We start from the raw sequence: 22,577 nt of genomic DNA on the forward strand, positions 1-22,577 counted from the left end.
ATAATAGTGGAGAGAGTGGGCATCCTTGTCGTGTTCCTGATCTTAAGGGAAAGGCTCTCAGCTTTTCCCCATTGAGAATGATATTGACTGTGGGTTTTTGTTTTTTTAAGATTTTTTTTATTTGACAAAGAGAGACACAGCAAGAGAGGGAACACAAAGAGGGGGAGTGGGAGAGGGAGAAGCAGGCTTCTTGCCGAGTAGGGAGCCCCATGTGGGGCTTGATCCTAGGACCCAGGAACCATGACCCAAGCTGAAGGCAGATACTTAACGATTGAGCCACCCAGGCACCCTGTTGTGGGTTTTTCATAGATGGATTTTATAAACTTGAGGAATGTTCCCTCTATCCCTATACTCTGAAGAATTTTAATCAGAAAAAGATGCTTTATTTTGTCAAATGCTTTTTCTGCATTGAGGGGACCATATGGTTCTCTCTCCTCTTATTAATGTGTTCTATCACATTGATTGATTTGCAAATGCTGAACTAAGCTTGTATCCCAGAGATAACTCCCACTTGGTCATGGTGGATGATCCTTTTAATGTACTGTTGGATCCTATTAGCTAGGATTTTGTTGAGAATTTTGGAATCCATATTCAACAGGCATATCAGTCTGAAATTCTCCTTTTTGCTGGGTTCTTTGCCTGGTTTGGGGATCAAGGTAATGCTGGCCTCATAGAATGAGTCTGGAAGCTTTCGTTCTGTTTCTATTTTTTTAGATAGCTTCAGAAGAATAAGTATTATTTCTTCTTTGACTGTTTGGTAGAATTCTCCAGGGAATCCATCAGGCCCAGGACTCTCATTTTTCGGGAGGTTTTTGATCACTGCTTCAATCTCATTACTGGTTATTGGTCTATTCAGGTTGTCTATTTCTTCCTGTTTCAGTCTTGGCAGTTTATAGGTTTCCAGGAAGGCATCCATTTCTTCCAGGTTGCTTAATTTATTGGCATATAATTGTTGATTGTAACTTCTAATTAGTTCGCACAGTCAACTTTCATCATCTTTTTAACTCACAAGGATATATGCAAGAGGTTTAATCAAAGAAAGCTGACAATAGTAGTAATAATTATAATAATAAAGATTAATGATAGTAATAAAGATGTATTGCTCTTTTACCATGGGCCAGACACTATTCTAAGCATTATGCATGCATTAACTCATTTAATCCTCACAATAAACCTATGAAGTAGGCATATTATTATGTTGTTATTATATGTTGAACATCTTTTATATGATTGTTAGATTGTGTGGGATACAAAAGAAAGATACTGTGAATTTCCTGACCTCAAAGGTAAGTTTTTCTTTTGTGAAAGGCCATTTGGAAATAAAACAAATAAGATAATACAATGTAGTCATTTCCTGTCTTGCATATCCCCTCCAACTTATCTCTGGGCCTGATGTCATGATCTGGTGGCCAAAATAGATAATTGACTTATGATCCATTTTCTTTCCAATTCATCCCCTAACCTAATTCACCTGTAGGTTATAGTTTTCCTACTTAGTAAATTCTACCACAGACAAGATTTTTCTCACATGACGTCTTATTTCTTTGGTCTTCCAACTCTTGCACAGTCTCCATAGAAAATTCCTCTATAATTTGTGAGTCTAGGGAGGGAAAAAACCTTATTATAGTTAGTTAGTAAAAAGTAGGGCTGGTAATAAATCTAAAAGAAAGTGTTAATTTAAAAACTGAAATTATATATGGCCAATAAATGTCATCCATCTGCCTCCCCAAAAGTTTCTTAAGAATTCACATGTCTCCAGCTACTACTTTTTATTGTCCTTTATTCTTTTTCCCCTCCCAAGTATTAGTATTCAATTTTAAATAAGAAAGGATTTTAATGTGCTTGGTGTTCCCTGTATTTTAGTTACTAACACTATAAGAATACTCTGTTACTTTTTCTTGTCACAGATATATGGCATTTCAGTGACATGATGTGTTGAATAAGATGTCCTGTGCTGGTCTTGAACTCTAGCTACCATTTTAAAACATTATTTATTTGGGAAAATGGATAAGGGTCCAGACTAATAAACCTATACATTAAAAAATGAAATTGTTTATAAATGCGAGTCATGTATATAAAACAAAATGCTCAACCAAATATAATAAAAAAGTTAAATACATGATACAGACAGTAAGTTCCAGAATTAACTAGGAAAAGGAGCGAGCAATGTTGTTTGAAATTATCACAGGTAGATGGGACTTGGAGTGAGCTGGGAAATATGTATTTATAATGGCTAACCTCAAGCGCCTTTGTTACCCTATAAATGTTCAATTAGGTTAGGATATATATATATATATATACATATATAATTTGGATAGAGAAAAAGTATATATAGACCATAAAATGTAAAATAAATAATAATATATATAGAAATATAAAGCAGAATAATATTTTACATACTAATGTCAGGGAATGCAAGTAAGAGTCCTCCATATTTTCAACTCTCTTTGTTATATAGAGCAATTGCTATAGTCCTTAACTTTAAAATTTCCTTTTATAAAATTATAGGCTTGTTAGTTATACGCTATTTTTGCTTCAATGGTTTTGCTGTCCTTTAAATAAGGACCTCTGAGAGAATGAGCTTATTCTTAAGTACCCACCACAATCTTCACTGGAATTTAGAGCAGTCCTGGAAGAATGTGGAAGATCAATAGCATAGTACCAAACCAGACACAAGCCAGACATATACACACAGACACACTATGCATATATACACATATATATCACTTATTATGAATAAAAAAACTTTCAAAACTACTAAATTTTAGAAATACTTATTCATAACATTTGAATGATTATGATTTGCCTAATAAACTTGAAAATTTTGAAGGAAAAATAATTGTCTCTTAGAAAAAAAAAGTTACAGAATTGTGCAAGACTGTTGAATCACAGATCTGTACTTCTGAAACAAATAATGCAATATATGTTAAGAAAAAAAAAAAGAAGATAGCAGGAGGGGAAGAATGAAGGGGAGTAAGTCAGAGGGGGAGACGAACCATGAGAGACGATGGACTCTGAAAAACAAACTGAGGATTCTAGAGGGGAGGGGGGTGGGGGGATGGGTTAGCCTGGTAATGGATATTAAAGAGGGCACATTCTGCGTGGAGCACTGGGTGTTATGCACAAACAATGAATCATGGAACACTATATCAAAAACTAATGATGTAATGTATGGTGATTAACATAACAATAAAAAATTTGAAAAAAGTTACAAATAAACATTTTAATCATTTATCGTGCCATCTTCTCACTTGAAAGCTATGGAATGGGCAGATTGAATAAAATATATTCTAAGAAAAATTAATATACATAATTAGGATGAAAATTATAAAGGGTATCACTGAGATGTTTTCCTAAAAATGGACACAGGAAGTAATACTGGAGAATAAAATGTAAAAAACTTCACACAATCAAAAGTACTTTAAATTTTCAATTGCTACATTTAGTAATAAAAAATGTACATTTTGGACCCTGAGGACATTATGATAAGTCAGAGATAAGAAAGACAAATACTGTATGGTATCACTCATATGATTAATCTAAAAAAAGCCAAACTCATAAAAACAGAGAGTAAAATGGTGAAGGGTTGTGGCATATGTTGTTTAAGGGTACAAACTTACAACAATTAGCAAATAAATTCTAGAGATCTAATGCACAGCATAGTGAATATAGACAACAATATTGTACAATAATCATCAGACTTGCTAGAAGATTAGAATTATTCCAACCAAAAATATGATAATTATGTAACATGATAGAGGTGCTAATTATCACTACAATGGCAATCATATTACAGTATATAAATGTATCAAATTAGTATGCTATACACTTTAAATTTATACAATGTTGTATGTCAAATATCTTTTAATAAAAAATAAATGTAAAGAATGGATTATTTTAGTCAGAGATTTATATGCTACTACTAATTTATATGAATACAAACAGAAATATAAAGTCAAAACTCTAATAGGGGTTCTGGTTAATAATATCTCCATTTTGAAAGGTATTGAGTATAATTTTTTTAAATGCTATATAAAATTTAAGTATTTTTGGAGGACCTCCATAAATCAGGCGATGTTAAACCAAAAGAGACAAATAACTCTTGAGCAGACTATTACACAACAATGGAATACACAGAAATAATACAGCATTTAAGATTCAAAAATGATTCTAAATTTCAATAAAACTAGCATACTTAAAGATTGATTTCAAAAGTTAGAACTTCACTATAGAGGTCTCTTTCACTTTGTGAGGATACTAGAAGTCAGCCATCTGAAACCTGAAGTCTGGAAGAGGGCTCTCACAACTCTATGGTGCTGGCACCCTAATTTTGGACTTCGCATCCTCCAAAACTTTGGATAAAAGCATTTCAGCAGAACTGGATGTGTTATGTTGATAGCAAGATATAGAAGGCAGCTGCTAGAGATGATCACCATAAAAGCACCTCTTGGAGGGATTTGAAGATGTGTTTTCAAAGGTGACTGTTCCATATAGCTCAGACACCAGCCACCATGATATAGTTGAAGGGATGCTGTTGAGAGAGGAGCTAAGATGGCAGAATAGTAGGAGGACCCTAAGCTTGCCTCATCCCTCAAATGCAACTAAATAAATATCAGATCATTCTAAATCCCCATGAAGTCTAACTGAGGACTGACAGAACAAACTGCACAACTTGAAGGAGAGAAGAGACCACATCTTGGAAAGTAGGAGGTGCAGAGATATGGTTTGGAGAAAATTGGATTGTGGGTGCTGCCAAGGGGAAGAGGCCTTGGTCACAAAGAGAGGTGAGAGAGAGAAAGAGAGAGGCACACAGGGGATTGCACGAGGAAAATACTTCCCCAAAGCCATTAACTAAGAAAACAAGAGGGGCTGATTTTTGTGTTTTTACAACCAGCTGGGTTCAAAGACTGGAGTTTTAGAGGTCCACAGTTTTAGAGGCTGGTGTGGAGCCCTGAGGGCACTGCACTGCTCCTGTGGAGGAGGGCAAATAACCTGGGGGCAGATGGTGCAATCTGAAGATCCCCTGGGATGCACTGGGAGAGATAGTTCTGCCTTCTTGGAGTGCACCTGGGAGGGGTGGCATTCCCTCTCAGGGAACAAAAGATGCAGTAGGTGCCACTTCTCCCCCACCTCCAGGATAAGTGTAGAGATAACTGCTGAGGGCAACTAATCTGGATACTGGCTCTTGCTGTGTTTTACTCCAAGCTCCAAGCCCTTGTGCTTTGGTGAGACTGCCCTTCTGGGACAAACCTGCATTAGTCCCATTGTGGCAAGAATCTTCCTCAGAGGACTAGCATGAGTCCACACCATGCCAGGTCCCTAAAGTTTGGAGTTTAAAAACTTAGCCAGGCTGCCTGGGATAGAACACAAGTGCACTGTGCTACTGGGAAGGCAGATAGATGGCCTGCACACAAACAGGGTGAAGGCAGTACTCTGAGGGACACCTGGGACACATGAGGGAAGACCGTTCACTCTTTTGTGAGGGCTTCCCGGACAGTGGTGGGTGAAAACTCCCCTTTCCAGGGTTGAGAGAGGGGACTGGAACCATTTCTCACTTGCACTCCTCAGCATAAACTAACTTCAATAAGCAGCCCAATGCCAACAGTGGTGGCCTAAATTGCTTACGCCAAACCCCCATCCCCCTGTGTTCTGCTGGTGCTGCTTTTCTTGGGCAAGTGTGCCCAAGAACCAGCCCAGCGGGCCCCTTCCCCAGAAGACCAGCACAAACCCCTGCATTCGCCACTGACCATAAACTTCTGCAAAGCCTCAGCTCTGGTGAAAATAACATCAGGTCTCTTTTAACAAGCAGACCAAAGCACATCTAGTTAAAACCCACCACACTCTGGGCAAATTCCAAATACTCCACACTGCAGGCAAGGAGAAACTCTGCAGAGGACTGACCTGAGGGAAAGAGCAGCCAAAACACAGCATCAGAGTGCACACAACATACACCAGAGATACTTCCTGAAGTGTTAAGACCTGGACAGTATATGACTTTTTCTTCATAAAGCCATTACTCTCGGGAGCAGAAAACATAACAGGCTTTCCTAACACAGAAGACAGAGACAGAAAAAAATGCCAAGATGGAAGACTTCATCCCAAAAGAAAGAACAAGAAAAGGTCATGGCCAGGGACTAATCAAAACAGATATAAATACTTTGCCTGCAGAGTATTTATATCTGAATTTAAAGCAGAGTTTAAAGCAAGAATCATAAGGATACTAGCTGGGCTTGAGAAAAGCATAGAGGACACCAGGGAGTCCCTTACTGCAGAAAAACAAAAAAACAAAAAACAAAACCTAAAAACTAGCCAAGCAGAAATGAAAAATGCAGTAACAAAGATTCAAAACTGACTGGATGTAATGACCACAAGGATGGAAGAAACAGAAGAATGAATAAGTGATATAGAAGATAAAATAATGGCCTGAAAAGAAGAAGGAAAGAAAAATATAGGATCACAAATGCAGAGTTAGGGACTCAGTGACTCCATATCACAGAACTCCCAGAAGAATAGAGGGATAAGGGGGCAGAAGGTTTATTTGAGGAAATTACGCTGAAAACTCCCTAATCTGGGGAAGGAAATATACATCCAAATCCAGGAGGCAAAGAAAACTCCCTTCAAAATCAACAAAACCAGGCCAACACCAAGATATATTGTAGTTAAATTTGCAAAATATAGAGATAAAGAAAAAAAACCTAAGAGCAGGAAGAGAAAAGAAGTCCTTAACTTTCAAGGGAAGAGAAGGTTAGCAGCAGATCTCTCCACAGAAACTTGGCAGGCCTGAGGAGAATGGTATGATATAGTCAACGTGTTGAATGGGGAAAATATGCAGCCAAGATTTCTGTATCCAACACGGCTGTCATTCAGAATAAAAGGAAAGATAAAATTTCCCAGACAAACAAAAACTAAAGGAGTTTAGTTTAGTGACCACTAAACCAGCCCTGCAAGAAAAATTAAAGGGGACTCTTTGAGTGGGAAAGAAAGATCAAAAGCAACAAAGACTAGAAAGGAACAGAGAATGGTGATTTAATAAGTAATAAATGTCACTAAATTCATATCTATCAATAATCACTCTGAATGAACACGGACTAAACATCCCAATCAAAAGATATAGGGTGTCAGAATGGATAAAAAACAAGACCCTATATATGTTGCTTACAAGAGACTTATTTTATTTTAATTTATTTAATTTATTTTTTTATTATTTTTTATTAGCATATAATGTATTATTTATTTCAGGGGTACAGGTCTGTGATTCATCAGTCTTACACAATTCACAGCACTCACCATAGCACATACCCTCCCCAATGTCCATCACCCAGCCACCCCATCCCTCATAACCCCCTCCACTCTAGCAACCCTCAGTTTGTTTCCTGAGATTAAGAGTCTCTTATGGTTTGTCTCCCTCTCTGGTTTCATCTTGTTTTTTCTCTCCCTTCCCCTATGATCCTCTGCCTTGTTACAAGACTCATTTTAGACCTAAACACACCTCTCCCTGGTCATGTGCTCTCTCTTTCTTTCTTTAAAATGAATAAGTCTTAAAAAAAAAAGAAAGCCAGAGTAACCATACTTATATCTGACAAACCAGATTTTAAACCAAAGACTGTAATAAGAGATGAAGAAGGGCACTATATCATAATAACGGGGTCTATCCAACAAGAATATCTAACAATTGTAAATATTTATGCCTCCAACTTGGGAGTACCCACACATCTAAAACAACAAATAGGGGCTCCTGGGTTGCTCAATTTGTTAAGCATCTGACTCTTGGTTTTGGATCAGGTCATGGGATCAAGCCCCGAGTTGGGCTCCATGCTCAGTGGGGAGTCAGCTTGAAGATTCTCTCCCTCTGCCTCTCCACAAACTCACTCGAGGTCTCTCTCACTCAAATAAATAAATAAATTTTAAAGAAAAAACAACTAATAACAAACATAAAAGAACTCAATGATAATAAGAAGGGACTTTAACACCCTACTTACAACAATAGACAGATCATCTAAGCAAAAAATCAACAAGGAACCAATGGCTTTGAATGACACAATGAACCAGATGGACAGATATATTCAGAGCATTTTATCCTAAAGCAGTGGAACACACATTCCTTTTGGGTGCATATGGAACATTTTCAAGAACAGATCACATACTAGATCACAAATCAGGCCTCAACAAATACAAAAAGATTGAGGTCACACAATGCATCATTCATAACCACAACACTGTAACTTAAAGTCAACCACAAGAAAAAATTTGGAAAGACCACAAATACATGGAAGTTAAAGAACATCCTACTAAAGATTGAATGGGTCAATCAGGAAATTAAAGAAGAAACAAAAAAATACATGGGAAGAAATGAAAATGAAAACACCGTGGTCCAAAATCTTTGGATGCAGCAAAAGTGGTCATAAGAGGGAAGTGTATGGCAAGACAGGTCTATCTCAAGAAGAAAGAAAAATCTTGAATTTGCAACCCAACCTTACACCTAAAGGACCTAGAAAAAGAAGAACAAATGAAACTTAAAGACAGTAGAAGGGAAATAATAAATATTAGAGCAGAAATAAATGATGTAGGAAAAAAAAACCAGTAGAACAGATCAACGAGAAATTAAGAGGCAGCTCTTTAAAAGAATTAACAAAATGGATAAACCCCTAGCCAGACTTAAAAAAAAAGAAAAGAGAAAGGACCCAAATAAATAAAATTAGAAATGAGAGAGGAGAGATCACAACCAACACCACAGTCATATAAACAATTATAAGAGAATATGATGAAAAATTATCTGCTAACAAACTGGGCAATCTAAAAGAAAAGGATAAATTCCTGGAAACATATAAGCTACTAAACTACTGAAACAGGAAGAAATAGAAAATTTGAACAGACTGATAACAACAGGCAAATCGAATCAGTCATCAAAAATCTCCAAGCATACAAAAGCCCAGGGCCAGATGGCTTCCCAGGGAAATTCTACCAGACATTTAAAGAAGAGTTAATACCTATTCTTCTCATACTGTTCCAAAAAATAGAAATGGAAGAAAAACTTCCGAACTCATTCTATCAGGCCAGCATTATCCAAAACCAGCCAAAGACCCCACTAAAAAAGAGAATTACAGGCCAATATCCCTGATGAACATGGATGCAAAAATTCTCAACAACATAGTAGCAAATGGAATACAACAGTACATTAAAAGAATCATTCACGTATTGTATGGTGACTAACATAACATAATAAAATAAAATTTAAAAAAAGGAATCATTCACCACAATCAAGTGGGATTTATTCCTGGGCTGCAAGCATGTTTAAATAATTGCACCCAATCAGCATGATACACCACATTAATAAAAGGATAAGAACCATATAATCCTCTCAATAGATGCAGAAAAAGCACTGGACAAAGTACAGCATCCATTCTTTATAAAAATCCCTTGAACAAAGTAGAGATAGAGGGAAAAACCTAAACATCATAAAGGACACAGAGCGAATATAATCTTCAATGGGGAAAAACAGAACTTTCTCCTTTATGGTCAGGAACAAGACAGAGATGTCCACTCCCACCATTGTTATATAACATAGTATTGGAAGTCCTAGCCTTCTCAATCAGACAAGTAGAAATAAAAGGCATCCACATCAGCAGGGAATAAGTCAAAATTTCTTTAGTCACAGACAGCATGATACTCTGTGTACAAAACCTGAAAGACTCCACCAAAAAAATTGCTAGAACTGATACACAAATTCATTAAAGTCACAGGATACAAAATCAGTTGCTAAAATCTGTTGCATTTCTGTACACTAATAATGAAGCAGCAGAAAGGGAAATCAAGGAATCGATCCCATTTACAATTGCACCAAAAACCATAAGATATCTAGGAATAAACCTAACCAAATAGATAAACAATCTGTGTTCTGAAAACTATAGAACACTCATGAAAGAAATTGAAGAGGACACAAAGAAATGGAAAAACATTCCATGCTCATGGATTGGAAGAACAAATATTGTTAAAGTGTCTATACTACCCAAAGCAATGTACACATTCAATGCAATCCTTATCAAAATACCACCAGCACTTTTCACAGAGCTAGAAGAAACAATCCTAAAATTTGTACGGAACCACAAAAAACCATGAATAGTCAAAGTAATATTGAAAAAGAAAATCAAAGCTGGTGGCATCACAATTCCAGACTTCAAGCTCTATTACAAAGCTGTAATCATCAAGACAGTATGGTACTGGCACAAAAACAAACACATAGATCAATTGAACAGAAGAGAGAACCCAGAAATGGACCCTCAGCTCTGTGGTCAACTAATCTTCAACAAAGCAGGAAAGAATATCCAATGGACAAAAGACAGTCTCTTTAACAAATGCTGTTGGGAAAGCTGGACAACAACATGCAGGAGAATGAAACTGGACCACTTTCTTCCACCATACACAAAAATAAACTCAAAATGGATTAAAGACCTAAATATGAAACATGAAACAATTAAAATCCTAGAAAAGAACACAGGCAGCAACCTCTTTGACCTTGGCTGGAGCAACATCTTACTAGAGACATCTCTAGAGACAAGGGAAACAAAAGCAAAAATGAAGTTTTGGGACTTCCTCAAGATAAAAAGCTTCTGCATGGCAAAGGAAACAACAAAACTAAAAGGCAACCTTCAGAATGAGAGAAGATATTTGCAAATGACATACGTGATAAAGGGTTAGTAAATAAAATCTATAAAGAAATAATCAAACTCAACAACCAAAAAACAAATAATCCAGTTAAGAAATGGGCAGCAGAAATGAATAGACATTTTTCCAAAGAAGACATCCAGATGGCCAACATGAAAAGATGCTCAACATCACTCACCATCAGGGAAATATAAACCAAAGCTACAGTGAGATAATCATCTTTCACCTGTCAAACTGGTTAAAATTAACAATATAGGAAACAACAGATGCTGGTGAGGTTGCAGAGAAAGGGGAACCCTCTTACACTGTTGGTGGGAATGCAAACTGGTGCAGCCACTCTGGAGGACAGTATGGAGGTTCCTAAAAAAGTTAAAAATAGAACTACCCTATGACTCAGCAATTGCACTATTCAGTATTTACCCAAAAGATACAAAAACACTCATTCAAAGGGACACATGCACCCGATGTTTGTAGCAGCATTATCAACAATAGCCAAATTATGGAAAGAGCCCAAATGTCCATTGACTGATGCATGGATAAAAAGTTGTGAGGTATATAGATACAATGGAATATTACTCAGTCATAAAAAGAATGGAATCTTGTCGTTTTAAATGACATGAATGGAGCTAGAGTGTATTATGCTAAGCTAAATAAGTCAGAGAAATAGAATACCATATGATTTCACTTGTATGTGGAATTTAAGAAACAAAACAGATGAACATAGGGGTTACAGAAAAAAAAGATAGGTAACCATAAAATAGACTCTTAATTATAGAGAATAAACTCAGGGTTGCTGGAGGGGAGGTGGATTGGGAATGGGTTAAATGGATGACGGGTATTAAGGAGGGAATTTGCTGTGATGAGCACTGGGTGTTGTATGTAAGTGATGAATCAATAAATTCTGCTCCTGAAACTACTATTATACTATATGTTAACTAATTGGAATTTAAACAACAACTTGAAGCAAAAAAAGAAAACCAAATCAACTTCACTCTAGAAATACAAGGATGAGGGGTGCCTGGGTGACTCAGTTGTTAAGCATCTGCCTTCAGCTCAGGGCTTGATCCCACCTGGGATCAAGCCCCGTGTCGGGCTCCCTGCTCAATGGGGAGTCTGCTTCTCCCTCTGCCCCCCTGCTCTTGCTCTCTATGTCAAATAAACAAATAAAATAAAAAAAAAATACAAGGATGAGAGGGAATGAATACCACTGGAGCTTAATAAATTCTGAAGACATGGAAAAACACACAAGATACACTATTAGGTAAACATGATTAAATATAAAACTGTATATAGCATACACATAACTATGAGTAATATGTTTATGCACATATATACATATATGCATAAAGAATAGACTGGTTGGAAATATACTAGGATTTTACCAGTGCCTATCTCTGATTGGATAGGATTACAGGTGGTGTGTATATAAATCTATATATATCTATATAGATATATAGATATATTTTTAAAGATTTTATTTATTTATTTGACAGGGAGAGACACAGCGAAAGAGGGAACACAAGCAGGGGGAGTGGGAGAGGGAGAAGCAGGCTTTTTGCTGAGCAGAGAGCCCGGCGCAGGGCTCGATCCCAGGACCCTGGGATTATGACCTGAGCCGAAGGCAGACGCTTAACAACTGAGCCACCCAGGTGCCCCACAGGTGGTATATTTTTTAAAGTGAGTTTTCTCTGTTTTCCAAATTTTCTAAAATTAATCTATTTCACTTTTAAATTTAAAACACAAGTTATTTCACAGAAAAGGAAATTAGGTAAACCTAGGACAAATCTGCATTGTACAACAAATACTGGAATACCATAATAAGATCCTCCTCTCCTCAACTTGAAGGTTGAAGAAATGTTTTGTTTTTTTTTAGATTTTATTTATTCATTTGAGACAGAGAGCTACAGAGAGAAAGCATGAGCAGGGGGAGAGGCAGAGGGAGAGGGAGAAGCAGAGTCCCTGCTGAGCTGGGAGCCTTATGTGAGGCTCAATCCCAGGACCTGGAGATCATGACCTGAGCTGAAGGCAGCAGTTTAACCATCTGAGCCACTCAGGCGCCCCTGAAGAAATGGTTTTAAAGACAAATAAAAAAAGAACTACTAGGGCACATCATCTAAGTAATGTTTTCAGCTGAGGTTATATATAGAATTTGTAATATAAAATTCATACGTATAGTATATAAATATATTTCAAAAGGGACTAGAGAAAATTCCAAATGTTCAATCAATATTGGGTTATTAACAGAAACCAAGGCTGTATGAGATGCATATCCACTCTTCTGAGGCTATCATAGAAGGTAGTTAGTGTCACTTCCTCCTTTGTGGATCCAAACTACCTGAAGAGGGATAGAGCATCTTTGAGTAAAATGATCATAAATGATGCTGATTCTCCAAACCAGGCACCGATGCTTCAACCTTCTATGGTTACAAATGAAGGATATGGCCTTATAGCTGCAGCTTCTGGAACAAACATCTCTTCTAGTAGCCTAAAAGGTTTCTTCCAAAATCAGCACAACTTTTGAAATCTGTTTTTGTGAAACATGTTGGTTGGGGCACACAGTTAACCAGTTGAGCTGTGTGGGTTCAGTTTAATACTGGGCCCCAGTTGGTCATGCAGGCAGGAGTGTCTTCTATCAGTTATACATCACCAAATGGTCGAATAACTAGGTATTGAGAAAATGAAAAATTATCAGAATACATCAAACAGAAATTACAGGTCTTTCTTCCATCCTTTTGATGTTTTCTAATCCAGCTCCTAGTTTTGAATGATTAAAACTCCTTTTAGATATAAGTTGAATAAATGACATTTTGTTAGCTGTCAGAAAAAAAAGAAGATCGTTAGGTTCCTCATGAATGGTTTCTTGGCATTACCACAAGTCGTGGACTATATGAATAGAAGGTCATCAGCTGACCTAATGTGGCATTTCTAACCCTCAAGTTTCTCCATTAAGAAATACTTAGGTTACAAGTTTTTTTTTAAACTAAGGCCCCCAAGAAAAGCCAGAACTACAAACATTAGTCATAATTTAAATTATGTTTAGTTCTGGCAAAGACCTGTGGGATTGTAAGTTGCATATGTTATTATTCCTAGACAGACTCTTGAGTTTGTATTTGAATGTTCTGGCCCTTTACCTTTTGATGAAATCAATGATATTTTTGGTGAAATAGTTTTAAAGAATGAATATGTTATAAGTTATTACATCAGATTAATATACCAGATATCAGCATTCCTTATGCTGGTGTGATATAATCCTGACTATTTAAAATTGTTTTAATCTCCAGAAACATTTTATTTTCTGTGTTGAATGGAATGCCATTTGTGTAATAGAGAAATAAGATATTATTAAAAAGGTTTATTTTAAATATCATTTATTCTTTAATTTTAGAAAGGCTATTAACTCTGTGTTCCAGATTATCATTACAAATCAAATTATGCTGAACATTAAAGAGTGTGACAGAAATAGATTATCCTAAGCAAAGAAACTGTATGTTTCAGACATTTCAAAAATTTAAATTTTAGCCTGGGCAAATTATTTTTATTTGTTGAAATATGTAAGCAAAAAGAAGAGTTTGTCTACTTTTAGAAAAAAAAATAAGTCAACAAATAGACCAAGTAAGTATATTTGATAAGTTTAAAGTTACCATTTTTTAGAGTATTTAATTCACTAAGTAGTGTAATTAAAACAGAGTGAGAGTTTGTGAAAATTTTTATTTTCACTTAGAGATGAAAATATTGGTGATAGTGCCAAACTAAATCTAAGTCATAGCAAAACAAAAAGAAACAAAACCTAACACACAGACACAGTGTGTTAAGATTTTAGAGACTACTCTTAATCTTAGGAAACAAACTGAGGTTTGCTGGAGGGGTGAGGGGTAGGGGTTGGGTGGAATGGGTAATGGGGTGATGGATATTGGGGAGAGTATGCGTTGTAATGAGCCCTGGGTTTTATATAAGACTGATGAATCACAGACCTGTACTCCTGAAACAAATAATACATTATATGTTAATTAAAAAAAAATAAACTATACTGGAAAAAAAAGAACAGAACAATTGGTTTATAGTTAAGATGTGTTATAATTTAAATCAGTAGAGTCTTCTAAGTTTTATTCTTATGAAGATTCAGAAAAAATTACGTATGCCTACAAAAATTGATATGCTGAAACTCTCTGAATAAAGTTTAATGCTCTAATGAATATTTAATAGCTATTAATAGTAAAAAAAAGATTTTGGAGACTTTGAAAACTGACAAGGTTAAGTGGCTAATAATAAACTTACTTTTCCTCAAGTATTTCATATTCCACTGGAAGAAAGCACAAGGAATTTTGCCTAGAGCTTAAAACTGGATTTGGAGACCTAGAATGTCAGGTTTGTACTGATGAGCAGAGCAATTTAAATTCGGAGCTGGAAGTGATTTTTCAACAAGTGCTGCAAAGGTTTAATGAAAGTAGTGCTGCGGAAAGGTACTTACTCTTGTAAAATCTGGCACTTATCAGTGATGAGGTGCATGTAGCCACCTAGGTCTGGCAAGATTTCACCACAGACACAAAAACAGGTGGAAAATTTTACCCCCCCCCAAAAAATCCATGTTTGCTACTTCTGCCATTCAGGTTTCTATTTAGTATTGAATGAAAAATTATTACTAAGAACTTTTCAAATATGTCATTTATTTTTGAACTTGGAAAGCAGTATAAAATAAAACAAAATTTTAAATGAGAATTATTTAAAAGTATTCTTTGGTTACAAGCTAGCTGTATCTTTCTTTAACGTGCCTTCCTCCCTGAATATTTTATTTATTTATCTTTGATTAAAACAATTTATATTATCACTTGTAGAAAAAAATATTTAAAAAAATTTCCAAGAATTAGGGTCTAATTTTCTGTTCTTTGTAAAACAAACTTTTCATTTTTTTTAAAGTAACAACAAGGTATGTTAAAAAATTGTGGTGGCTCACACCCGTCAGAATGGCTAAAATGAACAAGTCAGGGAACGACAGATGTTGGCGGGGATGTGGAGAAAGGGGAACCCTCCTACACTGTTGGTGGGAATGCAAGCTGGTGCAACCCCTCTGGAAAACAGTATGGAGGTTCCTCAAACAGTTGAAATTAGAGCTACCGTTCGATCCAGCAATTGCACTTCTGGGTATTTACCCCAAAGATACAAATGTAGGGACCCGAAGGGGTACGTGCACCCCAATGTTTATAGCAGCAATGTCCACAATAGCCAAACTGTGGAAAGAGCCAAGATGTCCATTGACAGATGAATGGATAAAGAAGAAGTGGTATATATACACAATGGAATATTATGCAGCCATCAAAAGGAATGAGATCTTGCCATTTGCAACGACGTGGATGGAACTGGAGGGTGTTATGCTGAGTGAAATAAGTCAATCAGAGAAAGACATGTATCATATGACCTCACTGATATGAGGAATTCTTAATCTCAGGAACAAACTGAGGGTTGCTGGAGTGGTCGGGGGTGGGAGGGATGGGGTGGCTGGGTGATGGACATTGGGGAAGATATGTGCTACGGTGAGCGCTGTGAATTGTGTAAGACTGTTGAATCACAGATCTGTACCTCTGAAACAAATAACACAACATATTTTAAGAAAAAAGAAAAAGAAGAAGATAGCAGGAGAGGAAGAATGAAGGGGAGTAAGTCAGAGGGGGAGACGAACCAGGAGAGATGATGGACTCTGAAAAACAAACTGAGGTTTCTGGAGGGGAGGGGGGTGGGGGGATGGGTTAGCCTGGTGATGGGTATTGAGGAGGGCACATTCTGCATGGAGCACTGGGTGTTATGAACAAACAATGAATCATGGAACAGTACACCAAAACAAATTATGTAATATATGGTGATTAACATAACAATAAAAAAATCTAAAAAAAAAATTGTGGTGGTCAATTACAAAAACAAACCATGAAAGCTTTTTGGTATTTTTGTCACCCACTCCTTAGAACACAGAAATTACCTTAAAAATTGTTATTTCACTGATATTCATTATTCTTTCAACCTTTTATGTGAGAATGTCAAGTCAAAGGAGGAACAGTGTGCTCAAGAGTGGGGCGGTTCCTGGTGGGGGCCGAGTGGTGTGGGATGGGTAGTGGTTTAGGGTGACTGGAGGGAGAAAAGGGTTGATTTCTCTCTGAAAGGTGCTGTAAACTATGAATGAATGCTGCTTATGGTCCTTGATTCCTTTGAATATTTATGAAGATACTAGTAAAATAATTGCTTTCCTAAATGAATTTGGCATCAACAAAACTCCCTGAAAACAATTAATTTTTCCTATTATCAGGGATTGCTTACGTAAGGACAAATTTGGGAAAGAAAAAACTTGCAAGTATACTACTGAGAGAAACTCAGACAATTTGATTCAAAGGATTTCATAAGGCACCCATTCAAGTAAGTCTTTAATAATAATAATAGAAAAGCAAGGGCATTATCACCTAGTTTTCTTTTTAGCTTTAGATAAGTCAACAATTCACAGAAATAATAAAAGGTATGCTCAAGGAGCGATGCAAAGATAAAAAAAAAACAAACGAACAATGATTTCTAAACAAATCAACCTCTCCATCCTAAGCCACAAATACTGATCCCTTAGGTGGTTAAATTAAAACATGCCCAGGTCTGTGCAATGCATTCCTCAAGGGAGCTACATTTCTCCCTTCAATACAATAAGCACCTGGTTCACTTACCAGTCAATGTCTATGGGAAAGGGAAAAAAAGGCAAGATTGAAATCAACACTGGGCAGAAAAAGACAAAACTTTCCTGAAAACCATCCTCCGACCCGAGGAGCTCTATAACTAACTGCACAAGAAAGTGTAATTGCTTTGAAGTCCAGGAACATAGAAAGTAGAAAAAAAGATAACTCTCCAAAAGCAGGTCACGCTCCAGGTATTTCCCAGCCGGATTAGTGTGTTGCAAATAGGAAAAGAGACCAAACTACAGTGACCCGTTCAAGATCAGGAAAGATAAAAGACCGGGCTGAAAAAAGCGGCCACCAAATACAAAAAGACAGGCGGTGACGTGAAGCTAAACGAAGAGAGGAGTGGGCCAGACCCACTTAGCCCCAGCGCTAGATGCGTGGCTTTGGCTTGGGGCGGGGGGGGGGGCGGGTCGGGGGGGGGAGGAGGTGGGGGGGCAAGGTAGGGGTGAGGGGGTAGATAAAATGTCCTTCCAGGCGGCACCTAATGGCTGGCAAAGAAATGCACCTTTATACCGTCCCAGTCTAAATGAGACCCCGGATGTAACATGAGCCCTAGATCTCTCGTTGCCCTTCCCCGACCTCGGACTCTTCTATCCAAAAATATCCCCTCACCTTCTCTGGCCGACCTCAGCAGCCTTGTAATCCTATCGATCAGCACCCCAGCAACAAGCGAACTCAACTTCAGGCCTGGCAGCCCCGTCAGCGTCATGCTTCTTGGCGTGTTCCATCCGGTCACTACATCGTCGGTGCCCTTTCCCAGTGCACAAGTCCCCACGCAGAAGTCCTCGCAGAGGCTGTTCATGCCCTCTTGCCATCTCTGAGGATGCCAACAGCCATTGAGGGCAGAAGAAAGGCAGAAAGTTAGGAGCTACAGCAGCAGCTGTTAACCCAAAGACTGGAAGGGGAGGGGCAAGAAAGAAAAAGCTAGAGGAAGAGAAAAAGAAGAGTGGCCGCCATCGCCTCAGGCCAGGCTCAGAGTGAACACTTGACTGTTCACCAGGTGGGGAGGGGGTTGGGTGGGTGTGGCGGTGGCTCCTCTCCTGCCTCCCCTCCCTGGGTGCTGAAAGAGACCCCGTTCTTTCCCATCTTTCCAGTCTCTGGAAAGCGTTCCCCTAACCCCTGGACGTCAGCTTTATGATGTGCACACAAGCTACCTCGGGAAGAACCGGGATGGTAGACGGATCCGCTCCAAGACCTCAACGTTTGGGGTCAGCAATGCGCAGGGGACAACGTCAACATGGCACACCTCTGCTTCTGAGCTCTGGGCAGGACAGATTAGACCTCTGAAGGTGCCTGGTTGGACGACAGGGGCTCCTTGAAAAGCATTGCCCACCAGGGAAGGTTATATAACTGATGGAACTTTTTCTGTGGGCCCCTCTTCAGCCCTTTCACATTCTTCGTTAGTCCTCTTAGCCAGGGGATTAGGAGTGACTGTAGAGAGGACCCTTTTCATGTGGCTGAGTTCGGAGCCTGCCGGGACGTGGCCGGTCCCCCTAGGTCCTTTCCGGATATGTCCTGCGCAACTGCCAAGGGCTGCAGCCTTGCCCTTTGAAAGAAAGACAACAAAAGACATTGACTCAGGGTGCGCCTGCTCAGGACTGGGAAGGGAGTGCTACTGCTCCGGAGTTCTTTCTCAGGAGTGCCTTTACCTCATTGTATACCACGCTATTCTATTCACTCATTTGTGCAATTGTGGGACCCGCCAAACTTTTCTTCCGTTCTCTTGAGATTAGCACTCCCAATTGGCAAACCTATCTTCCTGGCTGCTTTATTGTGTGAATTCTGTTTCTTAAGGGTTTGCAGCAGCCGCAGGCCTGGCATGAAAGAGGAAACTGCTGAATCATGGGATTGGACACGAATGTTCGCTAACAAAAGGATTTGTGAGGGCAAAGGTCAGGGGCACTTAAAAAAACACTAAGACTCAATGAATGGTGTGGCCAAGTTCCCTCTTCCCCACCAATCCTCCACCCTCTCCAATCAATTGACTTGAGAGACTTCCCAGCTTGGCTGAGGCCAGAGTAAACAAACTGTCTTTGAGTTGTAGAGTTGCTAATGTTTGACCGGAGACAAATGCCAGTGGCTGAGTTTGGGGAATGGTGATTCTCAGAGGGGTCTTCAGTCAATTCAATTCAATCCAACTGCCTTTATTGAGAATTTACTGCTGCTGGCATCAGAGAAAGAGAGAGAGAGAGAGAGAGAGAGACCCTTCTAGGGGAGGTGAGATGCTTCCCAACCACCTAAATTGAGGCAACCTCATGAAAAAGTTTGGGAGGTTGGAGGGTATCTGTGGGGGTGACAAGATCTGAAGACACCAGCCCAGCAGGAACAGCTCTGGGGAATAAAGCTGGCTGTTGTCTGTCCCAAACAGACCAAGGTGAAACTAGTGTGAAGAGAAGCTGCAAGCAGAGCGAAGGACAAAGTGAGCTCACAGGGAGAGCATTGGGCTGGAACAGTGGCAGTTGGGAAGAGGGAGCTAAGAAGCAAATTCAGGAAACCGCAGGACATATTGCTGAAGGAGCCATCCCATTGGATCTGGAGGAAAAACGTTTTGGAAGATCTGGAACAGACTTGAGCAGGAGAATGAGTAAAAATAAAATGAAGAATATTGACAGATCTACTTGTAGCTTACTTATAGAAGAAAACATGTAAACCTTTGAACCAGGAGCTGTCCATTTTATTTAAAGGGAAAAATGAAGTCCAGTGAGGTGAAGAAACTTGTTATTTAGTGGCAAGATTGGTCTCCTGACTCTCAAACCTGTGTGCTCATCACCAGCCACATCCTCAAAGTATGGGTAAAAGAGGTCTGCAGTTCACTTTGCAGCGCTGCAGTTTGCTTCGTTTAAGAGCAGTTCTAGACTTGAGGAAGGTTGCCCCCGTTGAAAGAAGGGAAAAGTTGTTGGTTTTTCAAAGGGCAGGAACCTTGTCTTACTCATGTTTCTACCCCTTTCTTGTGATCTCCTGGGTGGTAGCCTTCAAATGACCCAAGGAATAGTAAGATCAAGCTGGGTAGTATGCTTAGGGGCTCCCTGTAAGCTGTTTTTGTCACTGAGGGTATGTATATATGTGACTTTAGACTATGTTTTTTGGTGGAGACATTTGAAAAGTGTGCACACGCAGATAACTTATTTGCCAGGCAAATGATAAGCAGCTCATAGGGATTTACCACTAAAAGAATTTAGTCTAGTTCTGGATAACCATGAAAACAGAAAATTTGGGAAAGTGGAATTTGGATATGTTATACTGAAATCATCTTCTGTGAGGCTTAGTGGCCAGGTTGGGTATGAGTAACTCAATAGCCAAGAAATCTTAGAAGCTAGAAGTACAATCTTAGCAAATAGTGATACCACACAAGTAGATAGATGCACCCACCTTCATTTAATAGGACTTGGGTTAGGTACTTGGAAATGTGAGTCTTATTCAAAACAATTTTATAATATGACATTATCAATAGGAATTGTGTTATAAATAAGGATTAAATTCTAAAGGAGTCCCCCAAATCACCTGTTAAGCACAAAGAGAGGACCAAGTTAAAATAATTCCTGGTACTAAACGAAGTGCATCAAAAAAGCAAATAAACCATTTTTTTTATTGTGGTAAAATTCACATAATGTAAAACTAACAATTTTTATTTATCTTTGAAAATTGTGGCAAAATACACATAACACATGGACTGTACCATTTTAACCACTTAAAATTTTTTAAAATTTGACTATTGTCGACATAATGTTACATTAGTTTCAGGTGTACAACATAGTGATTCACCTTCTCTTTTAAGTGATGCTATGCTCACCACAAGTGCAGCTACCATCTGTCACCTAGAGGTTATTAAACTAAGTGAAATAAGACTGAGAAAGACAAATACTATCTTTTTTTCTTTTAATGTTAGTAAGACATTTTTTTAAGATATATATTTTTTTTAAATTTTATTTTATTATGTTATGTTAATCACCATACATCATTAGTTTTTGATGTAGTGTTCCATGATTCATTGTTTGCATATAACACCCAGTGCTCCATGCAGAACGTGCCCTCTTTAATACTCATCACCAGGCTAACCCATCCCCCCCTCCCCTCTAGACCCCTCAGTTTGTTTACCAGAGTCCATAGTCTCTCATGGTTCATCTCCCCCTCCGATTTCCCACCCTTCATTCTTCCCTTCCTCCTATCTTCTTCTTCTTTTTTTAACATATAATGTATTATTTGCTTCAGAGGTACAGATCTGTGATTCAACAGTCTTGCATAATTCACAGTGCTCACCATAGCACATACCCTCCCCAATGTCTATCACCCAACCACCCTATCCCTCCCAACCCCCACCACTCCAGCAACCCTCAGTTTGTTTCCTGAGATTAAGAATTCCTCATATCATTGAGGTCATATGATAATGTCTTTCTCTGATTGACTTATTTTGCTCAGCATAACACTCTCCAGTTCTATCCACGTCATTGCAAATATTTTGATGGCTGCATAGTATTCCATTGTATATATATACCACCTCTTCTTTATCCATTCATCTGTCGATGGACATCTTGGCTCTTTCCACAGTTTGGCTATTGTGGACATTGCTGCTATAAACATCGGGGTGCACGTACCCCTTCGGGTCCCTACATTTGTATCTTTGGGGTAAATACCCAGGAGTGCAATTGCTGGGTCATATGGTAGCTCTATTTTCAACTTTTTGAGGAACCTCCATACTGTTTTCCAGAGTGGCTGCACCAGCTTGCATTCCCACCAACACTGTAGGATGGTTCCCCTTTCACCGAATCCCCGCCAACATCTGTTGTTTCCTGACTTGTTAATTTTAGCCATTCTGACTGGTGTGAGATGACATCTCATTGAGATTTTGATTGGGATTTCCCTGATGCTGAGCGATGTTGAGCACTTTTTCATGTGTCTGTTGGCCATTTGAATGTCTTCTTTGGAAAAATGTCTGTTCATATCTTCTGCCTGTTGCTTGATTGGATCATTTGTTCTTTGGGTGTTGAGTTTAAGAAGTTCTTTATAGATTTTGGATACAAGGGACGTCTGGGTGGCTCAGTTGGTTAAGCGGCTGCCTTCGGCCTGGGTCGTGATCCCAGGGTCCTGGGATCAAGTCCCGTGTCGGGCTCCTTGCTCAGCGGGGAGCCTGCTTCTCCCTGCCTCTCCTTCTGTTTGAGGTCTCTCTGTCAAACAAATAAAATCTTGTAAAAAAAAGAGATTTTGGATACTAGC

At 38.5% G+C, this 22,577-nt stretch overlaps 1 long non-coding RNA gene across 1 annotated transcript in view; it reads left to right on the plus strand.

Annotated features, from left to right (window-relative positions):
* Positions 1 to 22,577, plus strand: part of LOC141370613 (uncharacterized) — a 204,168-nt gene that overhangs the window by 91,318 nt on the left and 90,273 nt on the right. The window contains exon 3 of the long non-coding RNA XR_012374802.1: positions 1,238 to 1,286. This is a non-coding gene — a long non-coding RNA (uncharacterized lncRNA). The remainder of the gene's footprint in view (positions 1 to 1,237; positions 1,287 to 22,577) is intronic.

Source organism: Callorhinus ursinus, unplaced genomic scaffold, assembly GCF_003265705.2.
Source record: "Callorhinus ursinus isolate GAN/ISIS: 27379988/994484 unplaced genomic scaffold, GSC_fseal_2.0 scaffold40, whole genome shotgun sequence".
In the NCBI taxonomy this organism is placed as follows: Eukaryota; Metazoa; Chordata; class Mammalia; order Carnivora; family Otariidae; genus Callorhinus; species Callorhinus ursinus.